The sequence below is a fragment of the Sturnira hondurensis genome, unplaced genomic scaffold, assembly GCF_014824575.4.
Source record: "Sturnira hondurensis isolate 20B ecotype Veracruz unplaced genomic scaffold, ASM1482457v3 Scaffold0007845, whole genome shotgun sequence".
Taxonomy (NCBI): domain Eukaryota; kingdom Metazoa; phylum Chordata; class Mammalia; order Chiroptera; family Phyllostomidae; genus Sturnira; species Sturnira hondurensis.
In genome coordinates, this window is record NW_028080476.1 from 6,269 (window position 1) to 15,094 (window position 8,826).

The 8,826-nt window shown below is 36.5% G+C and overlaps 1 long non-coding RNA gene across 1 annotated transcript; it reads right to left on the reverse strand.

Annotated features, from left to right (window-relative positions):
* Positions 1-992: 992 nt before the first annotated feature.
* On the reverse strand, positions 993-8,038 carry LOC118991854 (uncharacterized). The gene is made up of 3 exons (XR_005067493.1): positions 7,935-8,038; positions 7,055-7,321; positions 993-1,199 (listed from the first exon to the last, which is right to left on the reverse strand). It is a non-coding gene; the product is annotated as an uncharacterized LOC118991854 (long non-coding RNA).
* Between the last annotated feature and the right edge of the window lie 788 nt (positions 8,039-8,826).

Here is an 8,826-nt window from a genome sequence, read left to right on the forward strand (position 1 = left end):
TTAGAAAGCCAATAAAAGCTTGTCAAGGCAAGGGTTGCTCTCCCCTTGAGAGAGTAGCCATGCTATCCCTTTTTCTCCACAGGACTTGGTAGTCCATGTGAATTTGTCTCATCTCATCCACAACGCCACAGATACTGCTGGCCAGAGTCCACCTCAACTTTCTATAGTGAGTAAAATGGAATTACCTACAGCTGGATGAGTACTTGTGAACAAAATGGATATAAAATTGAGAAGTGATACATTTATCTACTCAGATATGCACCTAGAAAATAGTTACATACATACGATATTATGTTGAAAAAAACATAAATAAATTAATGGAACAGTCTAGTTACTAGTAGTGTTTTAAAGGAAGCATACTGATAAAAATCCTAATGTTAGAATTTTCTGTGATAGCATGTACAACAATATCATTTTTTATAACAGTAAATAGTATGAAAAGCTGTTATATAGAAGGCTGAAGGCTTCTGTATCCTGTTCTGGTTGTGTCATTTTCAACCCTTTGGAAGTCACTTACACTCTCAGTTTATGTGTCTCTGGTTCTTTATTATTTTAAGACTCTTGGGGCACTGTGACTAATACAACTTAGGAAGGGCACTAACTTAAATGCATGTGATTTTATTGTTCCTTTGCCTAAAACCTTCTCTTTCAGGCAGCTTATCAGAGTGTACTTTGAGAAACAAAACCTTGGCATCAACTTCTGTTTCTTTTGACAATTTATTTAATATTTTTGTGTTTCTGTTATCTCATCTGTGTGTGTGCATCTGTGGGGTGGGGATTCATAATTGTTCTAACGTTTTGTGATAGAATGGTATGGGTAAAACCACGCCACAGTGCCTGCTGTGTATAGTAGTCATGAGCCATATTTCAAAAGCTTGGAATGTCAAAATATACTTTCTTGTCAATTGCTTCAAAAGCTTTCGTACACTATATTTCTTTATCTGTCATGAAAAATGTGTTTGGTAAACAGGTTAAGTATACACTGATTCAGATTTTATGAATAAGAAGACAAGTTTAAAAGAAATAGTTGATTCAGAAACTTGGCAAACACAAATTGCAGAGCTTGGGTGAGAAGCTCTCTTCGTCATTGTGCTCTCTTCATCATTCAGTCAAGTCGTGTGCCACATAATGATGCTTCAGTGAAAAATGAACAGCATGCATGAGAGTGGTCGCTGAGGATTATAATAAAGCCAAATTTCCTGTAAGAAATGAAAGGATATATGGTTGTAGAAAATGTTTAATATATATATATATATTTGACATACAATATTGTATTAGTTTTAGGTGGACATCCCCATGATTAGATGTTTATAGAATTTGGATTGTGATCACCCTGAGAAATCTAGTACCCACCTGATACCATATATAGATATTACAATATTCTCAATTATATTCCCTATGCTTTGCTTTACAGCCCACTGGCTACTCTGCAACAAGCAATTGAACTTCTAAATCCTTTCAACTTTTTTACCCATGGTCCCAACCCTCTTTCCATCTGGCAACAAATACTTCTCTGCATCTGAGACTGTTTCTGTACTTCTTGTTCAAGATATAAATTTATATCAAATGCCTTAAAATTAATAATAAAATTAATGGAGTTAGAGGATGATGAATGTATTCCCAATTTTTAAAAGATATATATCCAATTATTTATTTACTTACATAATTAATAGGCCTGACAGTAGGCATTACTGATGAAAGGAAGAAAGGAAGGAATGAAGAGTTTTTTTCTGTCTTTCACGGTCTCTCTACTGTATGTATATATGGGGAGGAGAATAAAGACCTACATCCAAGACTGCTCTATCCAGCAAAGTTTTCATTTAGAATGGAAGGGCAGATAAAGTGCTTCTCAGATAAGATCAAATTCAAGGAGTTCATCATCACCAAGCCCTTATTATATGAAATGTTAAAGGGACTTATCTAAGAAAAAGAAGATTAAAAAATAGGAAGAGTGAAAGGACACCAAACTCACAGTTATTAACAACCACACCTAAAACAAAAGCAAACCAAGAGGACAGCTATATCAAGAGCGGAATCACAGAAATGAAGAACACACGGAGGGTTAGCAACAGGGGAGTGGGAGGAGGAGAAGGGGGGAGAAGATACAGAAAATAAGTGGCATAGACTGTAGGTAGAAAATAGATAGGGGGGAGGGCAAGAATAGTAGGGGAAACAGAGAAACTAAAGAACTTGAGACGCGTGGTCATAAACTGAAGGGGGGAAGGGTGGGGGAGGGGTGTGCAGGATGGAGGGGAATGAAGGGGGTAATAGAACAACTGTAATGGTCTAATCAATAAAATATATCTTAAAAAATAAATAAATAGAAATCAAAATAAAAATTAAAACTAAAAGAAGAATATTAAATGGATTAACTAGAATGGACTATGAACAGAATACTAAATACTAAAATCAAGAGGCACATTAGATAGATTCATGACACTAAACATTGATTACATAAATACATGAGGAAGAGCTTTCATAGTGGTTTATATAAGTAAAGCTTTTAGGGTTTTTAAAAGATTTTATTTATTTATCTTTAGAGAGGAAGGGAAGGAGAGAAGGAGAGAAATATCAATGTATGGTTGCCTCTCATGAGTCCCTTTCTGGGAACTGGCCTGCAACCCAGGCATGTGCCCTGACTGGGAATCGAACCTCGATCGTGTGGTTCGCAGGCTGGAGCTCAATCCACTGAGCTACACCAGCCAGGGCATTTTTAGGGTTTATTTTATTACAAGTTTAACACCACCCAACAGTGTGATGTACTTGCTAAAGAAGTAACATAATCACATAATCTCTGTATCAAAATAAATATGTTTTCTCAACATTTGGATGATCTGTCAGAAACTAAACTATTTGTAAAAAAAAATAGTTATATTCAATTTAGAAGGGAAATTTGAAGAAATGATAGTATATTTGCCCAGACAACATGAAATAGGTTTGCCATGGGTAAAGTTAAAGATAATTACAATAAATATAACTACAACTAAAAACAAAAATCTATAGAAATCATCATTAGGAGGAAGAGAGAAAAGAATACACTCTCTCTTGATATACATGTCTGGAGAACAACGAAAAATATTAAAGAGAAACATCTGGATTATATCAGTTACTTTATCTCAGTTAAGGAACAGGGCCTTTGTTTATATAGTGGATGTCCCATCCACTGAAGTACCTAAGAAAACATGCATGGGGTAACCACCTATAATAGATTTATTACAGAAATTTCTAAATTTGATGACATATTTACTTCCTTGGTCTTTAAGTTTCTTCCAAATCTAGTCTTCTTTGTTTAAGAAAAAGTGTCACTCTTCTGATGAAATAATTTGAGAAGTATTTGAGAAAAATACTTTTCTAGGACAAATAAGAAATGATTATTTTGTAAGAAAGAAGCTGGATTCATACAAAAATAATGTTTGCCATTTAAGGAATCTAGTATATATTGACCTTGTCAAGACTCAATAAATCTGAGACCATTTTTTCAGGAAAGAAGCTTGAAACATTTTTAAGGTCTTCCTTGTCATCTTGGACCTGGGATTTCCTTGGGCCACCTTCAATACTGTGAGAAATGAAACATTTCACATTTAAATGTTTGTGGAAGAGACTGGCTAGCTTTTCAACAAAATCTGTCTTCTTCTTTCTGCACATAGAGCTAGTCCGTGCTGCCAACCACCTTAGCAGTTTGGTTTGGCCATGTGACTGTGTCAAGACAAGGAATACAGGCAAGATTATGGTGTGACATAACCAGGCCAAGCCCAGCATAATCTCTCAACAATGGTTTTCCATATTTCTTCCAATATCATTAACTAATGGTTGAGACCACAGTTGTTTAGGCATTTTATAGCACGGACATCAGAGTCATATGATGGGAGAGGTCTAGGCATCTGAGTTCACACTTGGTGGAGAGATGCCTGCTGATGAAATTTCCCCACTCACAAATGAGACATAGGCTTCTACTAAATCTGTGCCATAAATGGAGACAACTGTATTTGAACATTAATGAAAAATAAAAATAAATTATGAAAAACAACTAACTAATTTGAAGAAAAGTGTTTGAATTGTTGCAGCATTCCATATCATCTTACCTGATACGAGCGTGTGTAGGGTTATACACATCTTTAAATTCTTGGCTAACTTTAATGTGGTAGTGGGGATTTTTAAATACTTAGTCAGTCATAACTTGTGTGTATAAAAACAGGAACTTTTGTCTTGTTAGTTACACTCAAAATGGTCTATGGATCAAGGTCTTTGACACAGTGGCCATATGCTAAATATTGTTCTAATGGTGTAGCAAATAACTGCAATTTTCATGAAATTATTCAGTAAAATAGAATTTTAACAAATATTTATTACATACACACTATGAATCAATTACTGTTAGATGGGATCATTCTTATGAATAAGTCAAAGATGCCCAATTTTCTCATAAAGCTTAAAGCCTAATGAAGGACAATGATGACTTTATTTTTTTTCCACTTTTTTAAATTAATTATTTTTCAAGTACAGTTTTTTAAAGCTCAAGAGAAAAATATAATGAGAGTCATGGTTGAGGAGTCACAGGGGCTTGTGGGAACAGGGGCTCTGATATGTAATAATAAAATTAGAAGTGGCTGGACGGATCTGGATTTGAGAGTGTAATCAATAAAATTTGGCCGCTACTTGAAGGGTGTGAGGGAGAAGAAAAAACTAAAGAATTAATTTAGGATTTTTGGTTTGAATAACTTGGTGATGGTGGCACCACTAACCAAATAGTGAAAACCAAAGGAGGAGCAATGTACAGGAAAGAATAAATGACAAAGTCAGCTCTAGATATTTATTGGAGAATGGTGTCTGTTGGAGATGAGTGCATATGTTCAGCAGGCACTACAATAGTGAAGTATGGCATTCAGGTGGGTAGTCAGAATCTGAGACACAGATTCATAATTTGTTAGTATAAACATGGTAGTGAAGCTGTAAGGATTACTACTGAGAAAGAAGCATAGGCAAAAAGAAAAAAAGCATATGATCAATTCAGGAGAATTACTCGTTGTATCCTCTCTAGGTTTGTCACACAAATCTGTAGTTAACATCAAGGAAGAATAGGTTCAAAAATGTTCTTCCTTTGAACATACCATACCTGGAAAAGGAAGAATCTCTGCTTGGTACTCTTGTGTAGTATGATAATTTCCTTATTGTGAATTTCTTAAAAAGATAAAATGCATTAAAATTGTCACATATCATCTCTAAAGAATCCTGTCTGAATGTATTGGAAACTCCCTATTGAAAACAGTTTCCACACGTTTTGATCCTCTTCAAAATGTGATTTACCTGGCACTACAATTATTTTAATTATTATTTTTTAAAGATTTTATTTTTTTACCTTTAGATGGGAAGGGAAGGAGAGAGGGAGAGAAAAATCAATGTATGGTTGCCTCTGTGCATCCCCTGCTGAGAACTGGCCTGCAACCCAGACATGTGTCCTGACTGAGAATCGAACTGAGGTCCTCTGGTTCACAGGCCCGTGCCCAATCCACGGAGCTACACCAGTTGGGGCTAGAACCACAATTTTTACTGGTAAACAATTGCCTCTTCACATATATTATTGGACTTTCACATTTAAGGCAGAGCAAAAGAATGCTACAATGAATTCCTTGATCTCTGCATTCTATAATGAGGTGGAAGCTGAGATTCCACCAGCCACAGAATCGAGAATTCTCTTAATTTGCATGTTTTGAGGTGGCTTCTGAGGTGACCACTACTATGTAAAAGGTACGTGCAAAGTGAAATTGTCTAACTCAGAGCTGACTTGGACTAAGAAAAGACACCTAAACTTTGACAGTTAGCCTCACCAATATTTATCACAGCAGAAAATGATGATGAGGTGACTCACTGGTCTACCCTCAATCACTGGTAAGTCAATTTCCTAACTGCCAGAGAACAGGAAAGTGGTAGAGCCAGAATATAAATACAAATCTGTCTTGCTTTTATTCCCAGGCTCTTCTTCATGACTGTTCTGCCCGCCCAGTTAGGACACTACAGATTGATATCTGTGAAAGCAACCCTGATAACAGTCACTGTAATCTGCATTTGCCCCACTCAGATTCACACTCCAAGAAAAACATTGAAAAGCCTCAGTCACTCTATTTGGTTCACTAAATCAATCAGACTTATAATGTACCATCTGAGGTCACAATTCATTGTGATTGTCAATTTCAGAAAATTAAATTCAAATTTCTTTGAGATTTTATAAGGATCTAAATATAACAATACACACTGGAGAAGCTTTTCTCCACAAACTTTAAGAATTGTCAGGAGCTAACAAATGTAAAATACTCTTAATTCTGTGTTACATAGTTCCTATTGAAGACAAGATTTTCATAGATACAACATGGTCCTTTTCCCTACCCTGAATAAGGGAAAATCATAGGCTTCCTAGAAAATGTCAACCCCAAGTTAACAGGCTGCAATTTGTCCCATCCTTCACATCTATACTGCTGGAGAAAATTGACCATCGATAAGTTCAAGAACACTTTCTGGAGGAGGCCTTGTTTTGGCAGTAGGGCGCATGCCAAGAACTTTCTTTTAGAAAGATATCTCTCATTATAGTCTCTCAAATTTGACATGTAATTGCCATATTGTGCAGCCCTTCAAAAATTGGTGAGTAGATGAGGGAGAGACCAATGTATAATAACCCTGACTAAGGAGGCAACGTTTGACAAGAGGTGAGGTTGACTCTGGGNTCATGTGCCATGCCAGGAGTTATATAGAATGAAGTATGAAGTTTTGCATACTGTTCTCTTGAACTTCAATTACTGAGCTATCGCATACTTAGGGTGGGAGGTAAGTTTTAAACCAAAGAGTAATACTGAGGCTGAAGGAATAAGAACTAAGAGTAAAGACACCGAAGATGTACAATAGTGCCAAATATTTAGAAATGGGGCCCTGAAGCCAAATGTAAAGAAGTTGTCTGCAAACTAACATGACCAATGAAGAAATCAGACATACAATCAGACCCAGAAGGAAGCAGGTACAAAGGCACAGGGTCTATGTGAACTCTAGTCTGAGTTGTTGACCTTACCTTAGGAGAACCCCAGATTGTGTGCAAGTTGAGGGTCAACTTCAACAATTTGATTGATAAATATCTGGCTTGCCTGGTGCCCTTTCCGAATGACTGAATCAATCAGATCTCGGGCTTTATCCATAGCTGTGCAATTTTCTCTTCTTACTTTCTCCATCTCCTCCTGGTTCAGCACTTTTTCCTCTAATAGTCCATCCAACAAGCCATTTATCGTGCCCATAGTCACGGATTGGATAAACACCCTCCTCTTCGACTTCAGAAACCTGTCTGTTTGAAGCACAAAGATTCCTCAAGTGACTAAAACCACATCATTTCTTCTGATGTCAGGAACAGGGAAGAGCCTCCTTCAGATTTAATCTATTAGATGTCCCCCTCCACACAGTTCACTCATACCGAGAATATGCACATCACTTACTCTCCCTCAGTATTACCCATGTATGCTCACAGTGTTGCCTGAATTCTGAGATTTGCTATGTCTAAGTTAGTGCCCGAAAACCAGACATCATCCTGACAGTGGTAGGTGTTTATTCACCTCAGCAAAATAAAAGAATGAAACAATGGTAGTCTCTTTTACATGGGGATAACAGCTGCTCTAGTACTTATCTTATAGGGATAATTCAATTAAGATTGCAAAATGACATCAGAATCCAAGTAATGTCCCAGTTCCTTTGTGGCCCTTACCTTTCTTTCCCCAAAGCTTTGAAAGTCTCCTGGGCCTCTGTCTCTACTTACCTTTGCCTTCCTCCCTTTTTCTTTCCTCTCCCTCATTGCTGCTCACTTAAACATTCACAAAACCTAAATATGGTTTCCCCAAAAGCCAGTTACTTTTATTTTTCCCCTCGAGGCATGCCCTTTTAGGCTGTGAGAAACAAAAACTCACCGGCATTTTCCATGGCTTTTCTTTCTTGTCTTTAACGTGCAATGTGAAAGTGAAAGCATGTTCAAACTTCCTTTTTAGCAGGCTGTGTATGCATATTAAGAAGCACCAACTGGTCATGGAAATGCATCCCTATGTTTTTTCTTCATACTAGTAATCAGATTGCTTAACCTTCAAGAGCATAAGGGAATATAGCCTTGGGAAATTTCTTCACCAGCCTTTAGATTAGCTCAGGATAGGTAGGGAGTGGAGCCTAGACAATAAGAAAGGAATAAGAAAGTGTGTATATAATTAAATTTACACAATAACGAGTATCTCATTTGTTAGGAAGTATAATCTGGAAAAACAACTCTTCTATTGGTGTCTTCATCCGTACATGGTGCTATTAAAAATACCACAGACTGGGTGGCTTATAAAAAAAAAGAAATTAATTTTTCCTCACAGTTCTGGAGTCTAGAAGCACAAGGGAGGGTGCTAGTAGAGTCAAATTAGCTTCTTATCTAAAACTCTGTTTTCAGGTGGTTCTCTTTGGGGGTACACTACAGAGACTAACAGCTCGGGCTCTGGAATCAAAACATCTGACTTAGCTTATCAACCTTTCATTTGGGGCAAGGTGTTGAACTTTCTCATTATTTAGTTCCTCTATTTGTAAAGTAATTTAATTAATAATATATAGCTATACATCTTTCAGCATTAAGTGAATTAAAATGTGGAAACTGCCATAGAACATTGTCTGGCACACTGTTCAGCACATGATGTTATTTGTTAATACTATTATTTTTAATTTAAGTGTTTCTAAATTAAAAATTAAACAACTAGCCAAAGTTAGTTTTTTCGATATTGTCTAGTTAATTTTTTCTTTTGTGAGAACCTTCCTGGTGCATCTCATTCATTC